This window comes from Mobula hypostoma, chromosome 7 (genome assembly GCF_963921235.1).
Source record: "Mobula hypostoma chromosome 7, sMobHyp1.1, whole genome shotgun sequence".
Taxonomy (NCBI): domain Eukaryota; kingdom Metazoa; phylum Chordata; class Chondrichthyes; order Myliobatiformes; family Myliobatidae; genus Mobula; species Mobula hypostoma.
The window spans coordinates 65,814,364-65,834,441 of NC_086103.1; the positions used below are offsets into that span (position 1 = coordinate 65,814,364).

Sequence of the window (20,078 nt, forward strand, 5' to 3'; positions counted from 1 at the left end):
CTGATCACAAAGCAGAAGAGAAATTTATTGATGAGCTTGCTAAGATCGTCGCTGATGAGAATCTAACATGCTGAATGGCTGAATCAGTACATATGAGTAATGACATAAATCCAGAGTCAGAAATGATAGCGATCCCAAGCTATCTCACTATATATTCCAAAATCCAAAATCCAGAACACTTCTGGCCCCAAGCATTTCAGATAAGGGGTACTTAACCTGTACTAGTGTAATGCCCTGGTTAATACTTTTACTGCTATGCTTAGGTATTTAATTTTAGCAGTTCTATAAAAGCAGTCTGTTCTGTTTTCAGCTTGTTTGGGTTTGAGCTCAGATAAAGGGCTTTGTTGTTCAACTTAGGAATGTTGTATCAGCCAATCAGGATGGTGGAATTAAGAGAAGGTCCTAGAGAATGCTGGGAGGAGAAGTTTTGTGAGGGACACTGATGTGGGCCAAGGTCTTTTTTGGGGGAAGCTGGAAGAAGACCGGAAGAAAGATGGCTGAGGCTCCTGTCCCTGTTGCACAAGGTGCTTTGTGCAGATGAACGGCTTCAAGAGGAAGGACCAATATTCCTTTGGGAGACTGCTTTGTTCGAGATGGATCTCGAGTGACATCCAGAAGATGGTGTGTGCTTTCACGTAGACCGAGGGTCCAGCGTATGAGTGACAGACAAGTTCAAGGTGAGCTCCAACTTATATGCACAGTTGACTGTTTAATTATAATGGGACTCTTTGTTTTTTTCTTTCTTTTCTTCAATAACTCTTCGGTTAAGTTAACATTCATAAATAAACTGGCTTCATAATTGTAAGCCGTGTATGATCTGTTATTTCTTGACAATAGACGATAGTAGGGTGGGGGGGGGGAATCACACAGTAGTCACACAAACCAGGACTTAGGTGGGCAAGACAGTCCAGCCTCACGAGTTTGGTGGGACCAAAGTCGTATACACTCTAGATGTACAGAGCCTGAGAAAGATGGGTTTATCACCGCAGCGTCCAGTGGCTGTTAGCAAAGGACTAATAAGCCGCATTTCCAGAGACACGCAGTAAAAAGTGGCTTCACTAGAAACACATCTTTAAAATCTGAAGTAAAAAGATAAATGAATATGATAGATAGAGCCCTTTGTCAGTTATAACCCAGCTGAGGAGAGCAGAGCTCATGTCATTGATGTAATATGTTTGGATGGATAGAGGAACAACTAAGTAACAGAGAGCTGAGGTAAATATGTCATCTTAAGGTTGGTAAGATCGAACTAGTCATGTGTCATTGGGATTACAGCTGAAGCTGGAAGTCTTTACCATATTTATCAATGCCAAAGATGAAGAGACTGAGAGTATCATGATCAAATTTGCAGACAGTGCAAAGACAATTGAGAAGGAAATTTGTTAGGAGACTGCAAAATGGATATTTTATGTCTGTTAGCAAAAATTGCGGCAAGATATAAGATTACTTGCTTTAGTAGGAAGAATAAAAAGCCAGATATTGTTTAGCTGGAAAGGGATTTTAGAATACTGCCATAAAGAGGAGTTTGATTTTTTTCCTCTCTATAGGAGAAGGAATGGAGTCAAGAGAACTCTCTTCTCGGTGCTGATAAAAAATCTATTCACCATTCTCCTTCTGTACTGTAACATTTCTACGATTTGTGTAGAGACTAAAGCAGCAAATATCCCATTTCACTGTGTCCAGGGTTCAGGAACAAGGGAGGTAACCACAAGAATGATCAATATGTGTTCCATCAAGAAAGAATGAGTTTGATTAGACAAGCGTTAAAGTGGACAATAATTTATGAAATGATGGTTGGTTACATTACATGGTGATGAGAGTAAAAGGATGCTGTTAAAATGTCCGTAGAAAGATACAGCCATCTGTGGTGCATTACTGAATTGTTCCTTCTAAGACCACTGTTGATTAGAATTTCTAACTTTCTACTAACAACGTAAAGGTTGCTTGCCTGGAGATAAGATTTCCACCCCCCCCCCACTTAGTGCAATAAACACATGCTGTTTATAGCATCGACACCTAGTCAGTTCCACTGCAAAGATGGAAAAACCGGGCACTGGTACGCTAGAAAAAGTACTGTGGCCATCCGCATTAAGAATGAAGCAGCACAACGTCATCTGCGCAGATCCCATAGGTGGTTTCTTGAAGTGGTCACTGTAGTGAGATGAGGAGAACTGCAGGGAAAGGAGATACAGTGATCTTCTGTTCCACAAAGCAACCACACGTGATGGTCTTCCCTGAATGGATCCTGTGCTATGCGTGGGCAGACCTGCACGCTGCACTGACATGTTAGGTATAAAAAGGGTACAGGCAGCGAAAGGATGCAAGTGGAGAGTCTTTCATTATACTGTGCAGTGAAAACTGAGACTAGCAGATACTCTGTGCAAGACATTACCTACACAGTGCAGGTCTCGTGTTGGATAACCCATTGCCAATCCCAGCCATTGTGTCCTAGTGATTTTTTGATGTTGAATGAGGGGCTTAGACCACACCCACTCTTACGATGTTGAAAACGGAAGAAATGTACAGCACACAACTTTTAATATCATTCAGTGTCAGCATGTTCCCAAGAATTATCAACTGTGTCAATGTGAATTGCACAGGGAAATGCCTCGGCCATTTCACAATGGGTACAGATTTATCGAAATTATCAAAACTAAACAAAATAATTTTTATGAGCATTTTTCTCAAGAAAAGATGGTTGCTAATGGATCTAGTTTCTAAAGCTTAATGGGGATATTTATATTATAAAAGGCAGGCAAAGCAATGTTTCTCATCACTTGTTTTAAAAAATCACTGATTAATTATTCATTAAGGTACTGATTACACAAAAATTCATTGCTTTATTACTGCAGCAGATGTATTTTATATTTCATTCTACCAAGCCAATTGTTACATTGCATAGTTATGCAGCCTTTATTTCTATCAGCAAAATCTCATCTCCAGCATTTCATATTGTTCTTTTCCTTTCAAGGAAGGCAGCTTTCACCAAGTCAGCCTTCTGCGATCAATTCTGGCACTGATATTAAACAGATAAAACCTACCTTTCACCACAAGCAAGTAATGAGAATAAAACCTTAGGATAACAATTGCCTCTGACTGCAAACAATTCATTTCATAAGTGGGTAATGAAAAAATATTCCCAATATAGATGCAAAGTACTGATTATCATGTTTTCAAGCAAGTAATGAACATGATATCTGCATTGAATGCAAGAGGGCAGGGACCAGTCTACATCTTGGGTAAGATCATTCAAATGATCGTAGAGAAATTAAGGTAGACAACAGGCCATCTTAAATATTGCATTTCAATGGGTCTTAAGTTACATGATCAAAGGTAAATGGGAGAATACAAGAACTAAATTGCCACTTTCACAAAGCTACACAAATACAGTGTCAGCGGGACTTTTGTTTTACAGATTAATCACAATAGGACAGTGTGACTCACTTCCATTTTCTTTATTAGAACAATGCAACAATCACCAAAAGTGCTGTACTGTATTATGGAGAATTACTACTGATGGCAATAGCAATATGTACTTTGCACCCCCGGACTTCACCTATAAGACCTGAGGTGGTTGAATGTTAATTACACTAGGTAAAACATAAGACCAGTTTTGCTAAGGATAAAAGTGAATATAAACAAGAGAAAATCTGTGTAACACACACAAAATGCTGGAGGAACTCAGCAGGCCAAGCAGCATCCATGAAAAACAGTAAGCAGTCAACATTTCAGGCTGAGGCCCTTCACCAGGACTGGCAAGAAGAGATTAGAGGTCAGAGTAATAACGCGGGAGAGGAGAGGAAGAAGTACAGGTAGTAGGTGATTGGTGAAACTGGGATGGGGATGGGATGAAGTAAAGAGCTGGGAAGTCAACTGGTGAAGGAGATACAGGACTGGAAAAGGGGGAATCTGCTAGGGGAGGACAGAAGGTCATGGAAGAAAGGGAAGGGTATGGAACACCAGAGGGAGGTGATGGGTAGGTAAGGAGATAAGGTGAGAGTGGGAAATGGGAATGGGGAATGGTGAGGGGGAGGCAATTACCAGAAGTTTGAGAAATTGGTGTTGACACAATCAGGTTGGAGGCTACCCGGACGGAACATAAGGTGTCATTAAACCTTATTGTGGCCTCATCATGGCAGTTGTAGAGGCTAAGAACTGATATGTCGGATGGGAATGGGAATTAGAATTGAAATGGATGGCCACTGGGAGATCCTGCTTTTACTGGTGGATGGAAAGTAGGTGCTCTGAAAAGCAGTCTCTCAATCTACATCACGTCTCACCGATATACAGGAGGCCACAATGGGATCACCAGATACAGTAAATGATCCAACAGACTCGCGAGTGAAGTGTTGCCTCACCTGGAAGGACTGGTTGGGATCCTGAATGGTGCAGATGGAGGAGGTGTAGGCGCAGGTGTGGCGCTCATTCCACTTGCAAGAATAAGAGCCAGAAGGAAGATCAGTAGGGAGGGATGAATAGACACGGGAGTCACGAAGGGTGCGATCCCTGCAGAAAGTAGGGAGGAGGGAAAGATGTGTTTGGTGGTGGGTTCACGTTGGAGATGGCAGAAGTTATGGAGAATTATGTGCTGGAAGTGAAGGCTGATGGGGTGGTAGGTGAGGACATAAGGAACTCTTTCCTTAGTAGGGTGGCAGGAGCATGGGGTGAGGGCAGATGTGCATGAAATGAAAAAGATGCAGTTGAGAGCAGCGTTGATGGTGGAGGCAGGAAGGTCCCTTTCTTTGAAGAAGGAGGATATCTCATTAGTTTTGGAATGAAAAGCTTCATGCTGAAAACAGATGTGGTGGAGACAGAGGAGTTGAGATAAGGAGATGGCATTTTTTCAAGCAACTGGGTGGGTAGAAGTATAGCCCATGCAGTTAAGAGAATCAATGGATTTGTAAAAGATATCAGTAAACAAACTACCTCCAGAGACAGTGACAGAGAGATCGAGAAAGGGGAAAGTGGTGTTGGAAATGGACCAGGTAAATTTGAGGGCAGGGTGGAAGTTGGAGACAAAGTTGATGAAGTTGACAAGCTCAGCATGGGTGCAGGAAGCAGCACCAATGCAGTCATCGATGCAGCGTAGGAAAAGTTCGGGAGTGATACTAGTGTAGGCTTGGAACACAGACATTTTCATATAGCTGACAAAAAGGCAAGCGTAGCTGGGACCCATGCAAGTGCCCACGGCGACACCTTTTATTTGAAGGAAGTGGGAGGAGCCAATGAAGAAATTATTGAGAATGAGCATCAGATGGAGGTGAGTAGTGGTGGAAGGGAAAAGGTTGGCTCTGGTGTCCAGAAAGAAGCGGACAGCTTTGTGGTCTTCCTGATGGGAGATGGAAGTGTGTAGGGACTGGACATCCACAGTGAAAATGAGACAACCAGGGCCAGGGAACTTGAAGTCACTGAAAAGATCAAGAGTGTGTGAAGTAGGTAGGAAGGGATTGAACCAGTGGGGATAAAACTGAGGAAGGTATGCAGATAGATATGTTTGGTGAGGCAGGAACAAGCAGAAGCAATAGCTCTACCTGACAAGGCAGGTTCATAGATCTTCAGAAGGATATAGAAATGGGAGGTGTGGGGTAAGGGAACGATAAGGTTGGTGCCAGTGGATGGGAGATCCCTAGGCTTAGTCAGGTCAGTGATGGTGTGGGTGACAATGACCTGATGCTTCTTAGTGGGGTTCTGTTCAAGGGGCAAGTAAGAGGACGCATCTGAGAGTTGTCATCAGGCCTCGGCAAAGTAGAGGTCAGTCCGCCAGACTACTACAGTACCCTCCTTATCTCTGGGTTTGATGGTAAGATTTGGATTAGTGCAGAGCAGTGCATTCAGAAGGAGTGAAGTTTGAATTGGAGAGAGGAGTAGTTAAGTCAAGACCATTTGTTGTCTCATCGGCAGTTAGCAATGAAAAGATCCAGAGCAGGCAGAAGAACAGAGCAGTTATCCGAGAAGAGGAGGAGGGTTGGAGATGGTAGAAGGGATCATCAGGTTGGGGTGGGGAGCCCTAGCCAAAGAAATAGACATGGAGACAGAGGCGGCAGAAGAAGAACTCAGCTTCATGGCGATCGGGGAACTCATAGAGGTGTGGGTGCAGGGGGACCAAGATGAGGCCCTTACTGAGGACAGAGCTTTCTGCCCCTGCCTCGGAGAGGGGAAGGTCAGAGGGGAAGTTGAAGACCTGGCATAGATGAGAGCTGGATCAAAGGGGGGAGGGGGTTGTTAGTGTCACAGCAGAGGGAAGGATTGGGGTATTCAGGGAAGGTGAGGAAGGTGGAGTCTCTGAGGACCAAGATCTGGCAGTGGGACCAGAGAGACATGGGATCACAGGGTGGTGGTGGGGGGAAAGGAGTACTGGGGTTACAGTGGCAGCACGTAACGATGCAGCCTGGAGGTGCTGCTGGTCAATGTCCATGCATTGGTCAAGTCAGAATTAGAGGGTGCGCAATAGGCTCTTTGAAGTTATCCAGGGTCGTTGGAACCTAGATTGATGGCAGTGGAGTCCAGATTCTGAATCTGCTCAGAATTGTTCGAACTGTTGAGGTCGGCAGCAGGGATTGCAGTCTTGGCTGCGGATGCTGGAGACGGCAGGTTCTATCGTCTGTAAAAGGGCGATCTTCCGATCCTTGCTGGACATGAGAAAGGCAATTGAAAGGGTGGATCCGGTGGAGGATTAAGTCTTGGACAGCTCCATTGCGGGTGGCAGAGAGAGAATCCCAGAGTTGTGGAAGCGACTGGGGTAGGGTCCCCGGGTACTTCCTCATGCTGGAAAGTGTGACATGTAGAATGCAGCAGGAGAAATAGTAGGAGAAGCAGTCAATTGAATGTGAGTAGCTGGGTCTTCGGAGGGTCCAAATTCAGAAACCTGAAAACTAAACTGAAAGCCATGTGGTACAAGATGGCGGCAAAGACATGTTCCCAGGAAGGAAATGTGGCTGTGGTAGCGGGTCTGAGTGAGCACATGGTTACCCAGCCCTTTATCGCTTTCACCAGTTGACTTCCCAGCTTTTTACTTTATCTCTTCCCCTCTCCAGGTTTCACCTATCAGCTACTACTTTAAACCTCTTCCTCTCCTCCCCCCCCCCCCATCACTTTCTTTCTCTGACTTCTAATCTCTTTTTTCCATTCCTGATGAAGGGTCTCAGCCCAAAATGTCAACTGTTTATTCTTTCCCATAGGTGCTGTAGTTCCTCCAGCATTTTGTGTGACTATTAAGTTAGGATGGCATACAAAGAAATCAATGAGAGTACTTCTTAGTCTTCTCTTTGCTAGAAACTTAATCTTTCCCAGTAAGTTAAACTGCTCAGCAGTCATATCATTCCAAGAAACCGCTTGCCATATTCTCTGACATATCTATATCCTGTCAACAACCTGGATACCAAAAATGTTCATGCTGGTCAAAATGCAAGTGAGGCCAGGTTTTACACAAGTTGAACATAAAAACTTTACCTTTCATAGTGTCATGGAGCACTAAAGGGCAGAAACTGACTCTTTCAAAGTTGACAGTTCCAAGTAAATTATTAGTTCCATCTGCCTCATCCCATTGACCTGAACCTGGACCATAGCCCTCCACACTCCTGCCATTCATGTACTTACCCAACCATCTTTCAAATGTTGAAATCAAACCTGCATCCACCTCCACCACTTCCAATGGCAGCTCATTCCACACTCACACCACCCTCTGAGTGAAGAAATGACCCCTCATTACTGAAACATTGCACCTTTCACTCTTAACCTATGACTTCTAGTGCTAGTCTCACCGGACCTCAGTGGAAAAAGCCTGCTTGCATTCACCCTATCTATATCCTCATAACTGTATCTACCTCAAACAAATTTCCCATCATTCTCCTACACTCCAGCTAATAAAATACTAATCTATTCAATCCTTCATTCTAAGAATAAATTCAGTGTGTTGTTTGTTTTTCAAACCTCTTTATTAACCTGTTTAGCTGCTTTAGTAATCTGTGCATCTCTTTTCCTTGTTCAATCCAGATACTTAGATCTTCTTTCAGGGATTTTGAGGCATCCTTGTTCTTCCTACTGAATGATACTCTCTCACAAAATCACATCAGACCCATTTGACAATTGCATGATTTTTGTTTGCATTCTGCCATAGTCTTACTTGTGTTCATTTGAATTTATCTACACATTATGAACGTTAAAGCTGATGTGCACCAGCAAATAGTCTTAACTATTTTGTTGAGCTACTTCTGTCAAAGTTAGGAGAGGAAAAGCAATAGATCAGATGATATAATTAAACTGTTTATGCTGTTGTAATTAATTAAAAAGTAGCAAGTCATTTGCCTCATGTTTATTAAATGGATTTTTAAAGCTATTTTAATAAAAATTACATTTTTGAAACATTATCTTGTGCACTGCCTCATAGCCATTAGTGGAACATACACAAGACTTTGTGAAGAAATTTCAATCGTAATGCTTTTAATACCAGTGGAATTTGCTGTGCATTATGCAATTTATTTCTCAGGGCATGGAACTTCAAAGCAATGAAGTTATGTCAAAAGTATATCTAGTCAGGCTATATTTAGAATATTGTTCAGATATCCATATTATCAAAAGAAGGTACAAGCACTGAAAAACGTTCGGATGCCTAAATGTTCACCCTCTGCGCTTTCTCATCCTCTGATTCTATGATTAAAGTCATCCTTTCATCTTCAGTATTTGTAGTATTTGGAACCATACGCATTTGATTTCAAAAAATATCTTTCATTTAATCTCGTGATTTTTTTGTAGTTTGAATATACACAGTACACATGAATATAATGTAGTTACAAATTAAAAGCGAGGATAGTTACTGGGATCTTCATGTTTGGTGGAGCCATCTCATTGTTGCTTTGATGAAGAAACACTTTTACTAAACAGGATTCTACGTCAGATTTCTTAGCACAGAAAAAAGACAATTTATTGCTCTTTGTGCCTTTAATTCAAAATTTTAGCTAATTCAAAGCAGATTTAATATCAGAGTATGTATACAGGACACAACCTGAAATTCATCCTCTGCATAGAAAAACAAATGAACCTCATGGAACAATAGAAACATCAAAATCCCGAAGACACTCCCTCCCTTCGCACAAGCAGCATCAAAAGCATCGAAACTCCCCTCGCCCTTCCCACATGCAGCAGAGAAAGCACAGACACCCCCCCCCCACCCCTACCCCAGCCCCCGGCATGCAAACAGCAGCAGGAGCACCAGAGTCCATCAAACGACAGTTCTCAAACCAGCACTTCAGTCCCTCTCTCTCTCTCTCTCTCTCGCTCTCTCTCTCTCTGTCTGTCTGTCTGTCTCCCTCTCTCTCTCTCCCTCTCTGTCTGTCTCTGTCTCTCTCTCCCTCTCTCTCTGTCTGTCTGTCTCTCTCTCTCTCTCTCTCTCTCTCTCTCTCTCTCTGTCTTCCCCCACCTCTCTCTCCACCTCCAGCAAGGGGGAGAGAGGTCACTCCTGCAACCATGAGAGCGGAGACCAGCACCTAACTGTTCCAATGTTACAATCTTCCACGTCGCTTCTCCAATCCCCCCGTTTCAAGTTTTATTTAATACAGAAACTGACTTTGAATTATCATCTGTAGACTGATAAAGATCACACTACATTTATTTATTTGAGCAACTGACAACCTCAAGACTCTTATTCTGTGCCCTGTTGCCTGCTATTATTAATGTGGATCTCTCTGCAAATATTATAGGTCCTTTCTGTGGATGAGAGGCCATAAATGATTTAGTATCAGGATAGCCTCTTTAGAATAACCAGGCTCCATAAATCTGCCTTTAAATTTGTATAAAAATGCTACAGTTTGTGAGTTCAATTTAAATCAAGCTATAGCTAGGTAGAACCATGATCATATCAATGTGCCAGATACCATGCCATCAAATTAACTGGCCAAACAAAAGTGTAGCCAGCAATGCTGGTTGCTATGGAGACTGCTCAAAACTGTCTGCCTAAATGAATTTAAAATCTCCACATGACCTCAAAAGAACTTTCAATAATTAATTTTAAAATCATATGTCTGCCTTAAAATCAACACTGTCTAAATTAAGACTCATTCCAATTACACAGAAAGCCAATCACATTGGCTGTTAGACAATGTTCAAACGCATCGATTGAAAAATAAGTGACTATTACCTTTCCTCTGAATGGTACAATCTGCAGGCTCCTGCAAATACCAACACTGAATAATTTGCCGTTGTGATGTTGACTGACAAATAAATAGTTCTTGCACTCTTCCGCAGTTTCACACCAAAGAAATGGATTGTTTTTGTCTACCAGACAGGGTGAGAAGGCCTTGTTTCATGTCTAATCTGAAAGACATCATCACGGGCAACATGTCCTTCCCTCAGCAATACAGCAGTAAAGTTTTTTTTTCTGTTCTCTAGTTTCTGTAGTGGTGCATGAAACCAGGGCTTGCTGACTCAAGAGGAGACAATATCATTCAATTTGTAAAAAGTAAAGCCAACCTTTAACTAACACCCTTTTAGATAGCTTGTGAAATTGATAACTGTTCCTTTTCAAATAAGCTTTCAGCTAAATTTGAGGTAAATACAATAAATCCTTGTGAGCAAAAGTAGAAAATGCAGGGGTCAGGTCAAGCAGTATGTGTGCAAGAAGAACTGAGTTAAATCTGGTCAATGACCTTATATCTTTTGTTAGTCCTACCATGCAGTACGTTTTATATTTTTCTGTGTTACGTGAAAATATTTGTTACCATTGGGCCATGTTGAGAGATGCACTTTTCATATCTGAATAACTCTACTGATAATGTTTACAATTAAGTCACTAAGTAATGTCCAGTCTTTTGTTGAAATACGTAGCTTATTGCATATTCTTACTGCTCAGGCGATTTGATTTCATTTGATTTGGGCAGGTTTACCTGTCTCATTTGTTTATTTATTTTGAATAATTGCATTTTAGAATTTTCGTACATTGTGAACATACGAGTGAAGTTGGCAACACAAATAAACGGGGTCGTAAAAAATCATATGGCATACATGTCTTCATAGGTCAGGGTGTTGAGTATAAAAGTAAGGATGTCAGGTTGCAGCTGTATATGACGTGGAACACATTTGGAGTATTGCCTTCAATTCTGGTTACCACATTACAAAAAGAATGTTTTTTAATGAGGCTGCAGAAAAAGTTCACCAGGAAGATGCCTGGAATTCAATGTATTAAAATTCAAAGATAAAAGTAAATTTATTTTCAAAGTACATATATGTCACCATATACAACCCTAAGATTCATGGTCTTGCAGGCATACACAATAAATCCATAATAGAATAATAACCATAGTGCAATCAATGACAGACTGCACCTAATTGAGATTTCAACCAGTGTGCAAAAGACAACAAATTGTGCAAGGACAAAAAGAATTAATAATAATAAATAAATAAGCAATAAATATTGAGAACATGCGATGAAGAATCCTTGAAAGTGAGTCCATAGTTTGTGGGAACATTTTAGTGTTGGAGCAGGTGAAGTTGAGTGAAGTTTTCCTCTTTGGTTCAAGAGCCTGAGGGTTGAGGGGTGGTAACTGCAGTGAGAAGAGAGCAGTGGTGTCGTTAGCAAACATGAATATGGCTTTAGAGCTGTGCTTAGCCACACAATCATATGTGTAAAGCGAGTAGAGCTAGGGGCCAAGCACACAGCCCTGTGGTACACCTGTGCTAATAGAGATCATGGAGGAGATGTTGATGCCCATCCAAACTGACTGGGGTTTGTAATTGAGGAAATCTAGGATCCATTTGCTCAAGGAGGTACTCAGGCCAAGTCCTGAAGCTTATTGATTAGTTTTGAGAGGATGATGATTTTGAATGCTGAGCTGTAGTCGATAAAGAGCATCCTGATGCATGTATCTTTGCTGTCCAGATGTTCCAATGTTGAGTGAAGAGTCAGTGAGGTAGCATCTGCTGTGGACTTGTTGCTCCAGTAGGTAAACTGGAGTGGATCCAAGTCACTTCTCGGGCAGGAGTTGATATGTTTCATCAACAACCTCTCAAAACACTTCCTCACAGTGGATGTAAGTACAACTGGACGATAGTAATAGAGGCAGGTTGCCACGTTCTTCTTAGGCACCGGTATAATTGAAGTCTGCTTGAAGCAGGTGGGTACCTCAGACTGCCAAGGCGAGTGTTTAAGGATCCCAGTGAGCACTCCAGACTGGGGATCAGCACAGGATTTTAGTACTTGCCCAAGTACCCCGTCTGAACCAGATGCTTTTCATGGGCTCACCCTTTTGAAGGCTGATCACGTGTCAGCTTCAGAGACTGAAATTCTAGGATAATCAGGAGCTGTAGGATCACACGAAGCTTCCTCCATGCGTTGCCAGGCAAAGTGAGCATAGAAGGCATTGAGCTCATCTGGAAGCACCCTGCTGTCACCTATGTCACTTGATTTAACTTTATAAGAGGTGTTAGTATTCAAGCCCTGCCACAACTGTTGAGCATCCTTCATCTATTATTGTGATTTATATGAAGGACGGACCACATTTTATGAGTAATTAATGCAAAAAAACAGGTAACTGCAGAGTTCACAAACTTTTCCTTGAAACTGTATATGTGGTTGTACCGTACATCCCCTAGTGGTTACAGCTCTTTGTATCATTCTGGAAAGTTCTAGAAGCTTCCCTGATGTTGCATTATTTGAATAGGGTCTTTCTGATTAGTTGAATCTTATCTACAAATTTGAATGGACTGTTTTCCTATCTCTGATATAAAAAGATCTGACCACATTGTGCCACCATCTTTGCTTCTTCTCTCCCTCCCCTTACTAGACCTTTGTTCATGTCCATTTCCAGTTTTCTTTGTTCAGTTAGCACTTAATAAAACAATCATGAAGCAACAAAGTTTTTGCCTCTTTTCTGTCATCCAAAAGTAATGTGGATCAAAAACATCAGAATCCAACAATCTGGTGTAGTTGGCAAATGATGGATGTGAAGATTTAAGGACGTGGAAATTTTTGGTGCCAAAGGAGGTAAGAACTTCTCCTAACGCAAAATTTTCCCAGTGAATCAACTATTTCTGCCTTCAATACATCATCGGATGGAAGTAAGAGTGAGGAAACTACTACGTTGTTATTTTGAAAAAACAGATCTGTAAAAATTAAAGCAACACACACAAAATGCTGGAGGAACTCAGCAGGCCAGGCAGCATCTAGGAAAAGAGTACAGTCGACGTTTCGAGATTTCCAGCATCTGCTGATTTTCCCTTGTCTGTAAAAATTAAACATGTGCACGTTGGCAGAGCTAGAGAGAAAAAAATTAAATACATGCAGGCTGGTGAAATGCCAAAAAATTATGTGAGTACCTGAAGTGATGGGGTACAATATGTGCAAGGTAGTGGAACACCTGAGAGAACTTTGGTTGCAAGACAACCTATTAAAATTGCAATATAATAATATGTCAAGATCATTGTCGAAGTAATAAAGGGTACATACAAATTAACTGTTACATGAGATCGAATCAATACAGTGGTAAAAGTCATGAAACCAAGCTCTTATCTGAATAAAACATCCGCTTGATAAAATTAATGAAAAAAATCCAGATGAAATATGCCAATAATGTTAAATCTATTAAGGTGGCATGTGATTAGATCCAGAGAATGCCAGAGGGAAAGAAAAAGCCTGGAATGAGACAGGCTAACTGCACTAGTGGCAGATTCACCAACTATTTCAATGCCCTGAAGTCATCGCACAAGTGGTTTACAGTTATTGATATAGCCAATGAATTCTGATCTGTACCTCTGATGCCTGAATGTCAATCAAGTTTGGCTTTCACACTTAGCGGTCAACAATACAGACGTACAAGGGCTCCACAACAGTCCCATTGTCTATCACATTGACTTGAGACAACATCTGAGGGACTTACTAGCCATTGTTTCAACAATCATACAATGAATGGATGAATTCCTGTTTGCATCCGAAGCTGTAGACCACGGTGTGCTTTATTTGCATTGAATATCAATCCTCCAAAGGTCACAATGCAAATATGGACAAGGCACAATTGCAACAAGAAGAAGCAATTTACTTGGGGCAGAAAATGTCCCAAGGTAAGCGGGAAATCACTGAGGAATGTGCAAAAGCCATTGAGTTAGAAAAGCTGCCTACAATAGTTCAGCAGCTCTGATCATTTCTGGGTTTGTAAAATTACAACAGAGCATGGGTCGATTCATAAGGTGAAATTGTTCCACCATTCATCAATCTGCTGAAGGGCAGTAAGCAGTGAAATGACCCTGTAACTCTTCATGAAGAACAACTGAAAGTGTTTCACACTTTAAAGGCAGCATTGTGCATTGCTCCTACATCAGGAGCCCCCGATAGAGGTAAACCATTTACCCTGTATGTGAACAAGAAACATGTCTACATGATGACAGTCTTACCTCAACAACATGGAGACCTACAGTGCCCTGTTTGTTATTACTCTGCTAAATTGGATAAAGTAGCATTAGGATGGGCTCCATGTTTACAGGCAGTGCAGTCAACCTATCTGGCAGTGGAGGCTGTTTCTAGTATCATTCTTCAAAGTTTAAATGTTTGTTATCCACACTCTGTACACACTTTATTGACTATGAAGAGAGACTCTCAAATAACAGATGCTTGATGGTGCACGTGGTCTACAGTTCTAGAGGCATCTAATCTAATCAGTCAGTCAGCGAGTCCAGTGAGTCCAGTTACACTGTTACCATCAGACATGGAAGACGATGATGACTGTGCCTTGTGCCTTGACTGTGTAAAAACAATAATATGCCATGAAAATGCAACAGAAATGCCTCTACTGAACCCAAATCTAATTCTGTACACTGATAGCTCCTCAATGATTGAGAAGGGAATTTGAATGAGTGGATTCTGAAACTGAACTGTTCGCATGACGAAGCATATGGTTCCTGGCACCTTTGCACAACAGACAGAACCAAACACTGTGATCGAAGCCTGTAAGGTGGCAGAAGAAAAATCAGCTAACAGCTACGCTGATTCTAAATGCTTTTGGAATTGTTCGTGATTTTGTAAACTTATGAAAACAAAGGGGATTTCTTACGGCTGGAGAAACTCAAATCAAGAATGGCCAACAGTTGTCAGAAATTGCTATATTAAAATGTAAAAACCACTCCAAAATGACTACACAGAAAGTCGTGGAAATGCATTCGCAGATGAAATTTCAAAAAGGGCAACATGGGAATGGGGAAAAGAAGTAAAGAAGGTACCAGGGAGTTATGCAGTGAACTCAGCAACTGGGATTATGGAAACCAAGTTGAATTCTGTTTTGCAGACGGACTTACAAGATATTTGAGAGGTAAGACCAGAAGACATTGGAGCAGAATTAGGTCATTTGGCCCATCGAGTCTGCTCCGCCATTCAATCATGGCTGATCCTTTCCTTCCCTCCTCAACCTCACTCCCCGGCCTTCTCCCTGTAACATTTGATGCCATGTCCAATCAAGAACCTATCAATCTCTGCCTAAAATATACCCAATGACCTGGCCTCCACAGTTGCATGTGGTAACAAATTCCACAAATTCACCACCCTCGGGCAAAAAAAATTTCTCCACATCTCTGTTTTAAATGGATGCCCCTTTATCCTAAGGCTGCATCCCCTTGTCCTAGAATCCCCCACCGTAGGAGACATCCTTTATCAGATCTACTCTGTCTACGCCTTTCAACATTCAAAGGGTTTCAATGAGATCCCCCTCATCCTTTTAAATTTCAGTGAGTACAGACCCAGAGCCATCTCTGTTCTTCATATATTAACACTTTCATCCTTGTGAACCTCCTCTGAACCCTCTCCATTGCCAGCACATCTTTTCTTAGATGAGGAGCCCAAAACTGTTGACAATACTCGAGGTGAGGTCTCACCAGTGCCTTATAAATCCTCAGCATTACATCCCTGTTCTTGTGTTGTAGACCTTTTGAAATGAATGCTAACACTGTATTTGCCTTCCTCACCACCAACTCAACCTGCAAGTTCTGCACAAGAACTCCCAAGTCCCTTTGCATCTCAGATTTTTGGATTTTCTCCCTGTTTAGAAAATAGTCTGCACATTTATTTCTACTACCAAAATGCATGACCATGCGTTTTCCAACAATATATTTTATTTGCCACTTTCTTATCCATTCTCCTAATCTGTCTAATCCTTCTGCAGCCTTCCTGTTTATTCCATCATCTAAATCATTAATATACAGCATAAAAAGAAGTGGTCCTAACACTGACCCCTACAGCACACCACTAGTCACCAGCAGTCAACCAGATAAGGATGCTTTTAGTCCGAATCACTGCCTCCTACCAGTCACCCAATGCTCTAACCATGTTAGTAACTGTCCTGTAATACCATTGACTCTTAACTTGGTAACCACCTCATGTATGGAAACTTGTCAAAGGCCTTCTGAAGTTCAAATCTACAACATTGACTGCATTCCCTTTATCTATCCTATGTGTAATCTCCTCAAAGAATTCCAACAGGTTCATCAGGTAAGATTTTCCCTTAAGGAAACCACACTGATTTTGTCCTATCTTGCCCTGTGTCACCAAGTACTTCCCAACCTCATCCTTAACAATTGACTCCAACATCTTCCCTACCACTGAGGTCAGGCTAACTGGTCTATAATTTCCTTTCTGCTCCCTTCCTCCTTTCTTAAAGAGTGGAGTGACATTTGCAATTTTCCAGTCCTTTGGCACCATGGCAGAGTCCAATGATTTTTGAAAGATCATTGCTAATGCCTCCACAATCTCTAATGCTACCTCTTTCAGAACTCTAGGGTGCAGTTCATCTGGTCTGGGTGATTTATGTACCCTGAATTCTTTCAACTTTTTGAGCACGTTCTCCCTTGAAATAGTAACTGCACTTGCTTCTCTTCCTTCACACCCTACAACACCTGGCACATGGCTGGTGTCTTCCACAGTGAAGACTGATGCAAAATACTCATTTTGTCCATCTGCCATCTCCGTGTCCCTCATTATTATTTCTAGCCTCATTTTCTAACGTCATATATCCACTCTCATCTTTTATTTTTTACATACTTGAAAAAGCTTTTACTATCCACTTCAATATTGTTTGTTACTTTGCTTTCATATTTCATCTTTTCCTTTCTAATGATTCTTCTAGTTGCTCTCTGTGGGTTTTTAAAGCTTCCCAATCCTTCTTGCTAATTTTCACTTTGTTGTATGCTCTCTCTTTTGTTTTTACACTAGCTTTGATTTCCCTTGTCAGCCACGATTGTTCTATTTTGCCACTTGAGTATTTCTTTGTTTTTCGAATATATCTGTCCTGTACCTTCCTCATTTTTCCCAGAAACTCACTCCATTGCTGCTCTGCTGACATCCCTGCCAACAGCTCCTTCCAATTTACTTTGGCCAACTCCTCTCTCATACCACTGCAATTTTCTTTACCCCACTGAAATACTGCTATGTCAGACTTTACTTTCTCTCCATCAAATTTCAAGTTGAACTCAATCATATTGTGATCCCTGGCTCCTAAGGGCTCTTTTACCTTAAGCTCCCCAATCACCTCCAGTTCATTACATAACACTCAATCCAGAATAGCTGATCCCCTGGTAGGCTCAACGACCAACTGGTCTAAAAAGCCATCTCATAGGTATTCAACAAACTCACTCTCTTGAGATCCATTACCAACCAGATTTTCCCAGTTGACCTGCATGTTAACATCTCCCATGACTATCATTACATTGGCCTTCGGACATGTCTTTTCTATTTCCTGTTGTAATCTGTGGTCCACACCCCAGCCACTGTTTGGAGGCTGATATATAACTACCATCAGAGTACTTTTACACTTGTACTTTCTTAATTCAACCCACAAAGATTTAATATCTTCCAGTCCTATGTCATATCTTTCTACTAATTTAATGCCATTCTTTACCAGCAGAGCCGTGCCGCGCTCTCTACCTACCTTCCGATCCCTCCGATACAACGTCTAATCTTAGACATTCGGCTCCCTTCAGCCATGATTCAGTGATGGCCAAAACATCATACCTGACAATCAGTAATAGTGCAACAAGATCATCCACCTTATTTCTTATACTCCGTGCATTGAGATATAACACTTTGAGTGCTGTATTTGCTACTCTTCTTAATTTTGCATCCCTAATGCACTGATGCTCAACCTGCTGGCTGCAATTCTATCCTATCAACTGCCTACCCTTCCTGACAGTCTGACTGCAAGCTATCTTTGCTTTTTTACCATCTGTCCTATTCTGAGTCTCTTCATTCCAGTTCCAACCCCCTGTCAAATTAGTTTAAACCCTCCCCAACAGCTCTAACAAACCTGACCATGAGAATATTGGTCCCCCTCGGGTTCAGATACAACCTGTTCCTTTTGTAAAGGTGATACCTTCCCCAGAAGAGATTCCAATGATCCAAGAACCTGAAGCCTTGCCTCCTGCACCAGCTTCTCAGCCACGTACTTGTCTGCCAAATCATCCTGTTTCTACCCTCACTAGCACCTGGCACAGGCAGCAATCCAGAAATTATTATCCTAGAGGTCCTGCTTCTCAGCTTTCTGAGTAGCTCTCTAAGTTCTCTCTTCAGAGCCTCTTTGCTTTTCCTTCCGGTGTCATTGGTACCAATATATACCAAGACATCTGGCTGCTCTCCCTCTCTCTCTAAAATGCTGTGGACGTGATCCGAGATGTCCCTGACCCTGGCACCTGGGAGGCAACATACCATCCAGGTGTCCCGTTCATGCCCCAGAATCTCCTGACTGTTCCTCTGACTATTGAGTCCCCTATCACTACCACTCTCCTCTTCTCTCTCTTTACCTCCTGCGCCACAGACCCATGCTCAGTGCCATTAACCTGACCTCCATGGCATTCCCCTGGAAGGTCACCCCCACAACAGTTTCCAAAACTGTATACTTATTTTTGAGGGGAATGGCCACAGGGGTGCTCTGCGCTAACTGCTTATTCGCATTTCCATTTCTCCTGACAGTCACCCAGCTACTCACCTCCTGCAATTTCGGGGTGACTACTTTCCTGTCACTCGAATCAATTATCTTCTCACTCTCCCTTATAAGCCGAAGGTCATATAACTGCTGCTCCAGATCCTTAATATGGTCTTCAAGGAGCTGTAGCCGGATGCATTTCGTACAGACGCAGCTCCCTAGGAGACTCTGGGGCTCCCAGTACTCCAACATCCAACATGAAGAACACACAACAACCATCCTACACTAGGTACAGCAAAAGAGAAAAAAAGGGAACCTTAACAGGAGCTTACCCAGAGTCAGCGCCCCTCCCGAGCTGAAGTCTCCTTTGAGTCGAAGCCTGACACTCCTAGTCTCAGCACTAGCCTGCTCCAAACAATAGCCCCCCTGACAATGGCCACCCCGCTTGTTGCTTCTGTACTTTTATTAAATTCGCTGTGCTCTGCTCCCGCTGCTGATTGTGCTTCCAGAATGTCTGAATGCCCGCGAAGCGCTCCTTTTAAACAAGCGTTGCTGACCTGCGAGAAACCTCATTGCTGTGCTCTGCTCCTGCCGCTGATTGAGCCTCTGGAATGTCCAAGCGCCCACGAAGCTCTCCTTTTAAACAAGTGTCACTGATATGCGAGAAACCTCATTGCTGTGCTCTGCTCCCACTGCTGATTGGGCCTCCAGAACGTCCGAACGCAATCTCAATGTTCAAAACGGGAAATGTGATTCTGGATGGAGTATGGAACTATAGCTCTAGTCATAGACAAGTAGCTCCAACTATGTTACTTCCTTATCTCGTAGTCATAGGCATAGGCATACTTTATTGATCCCGGGGGAAATTGGTTTTCGTTACAGTTGCTCCATAAATAATAAATAGTAATAAAACCATAAATAGTTAAATAGTAATATGTAAATTACGCCAGGAAATAAGTCCAGGACCAGCCTATTGGCTCAGGGTGTCTGACCCTCCAAGGGAGGAGTTGTAAAGTTTGATGGCCACAGGCAGGAATGGCTTCCTATGACGCTCTGTGCTGCATCTCGGTGGAATGAGTCTCTGGCTGAATGTACTCCTGTGCCCAACCAGTACATTATGTAGTGGACGGGAGACATTGACCAAGATGGTATGCAACTTGGACAGCATCCTCTTTTCAGACACCACCGTCAGAG

General features: G+C 42.2%; 1 long non-coding RNA gene across 1 annotated transcript in view; it reads left to right on the top strand.

The window, feature by feature from the left end:
* The first annotated feature begins 453 nt into the window (after positions 1 to 453).
* Positions 454 to 20,078, top strand: part of LOC134349358 (uncharacterized) — a 195,740-nt gene continuing 176,115 nt past the window's right edge. Inside the window, exon 1 of the long non-coding RNA XR_010018651.1 lies at positions 454 to 677. This is a non-coding gene — a long non-coding RNA (uncharacterized LOC134349358). The remainder of the gene's footprint in view (positions 678 to 20,078) is intronic.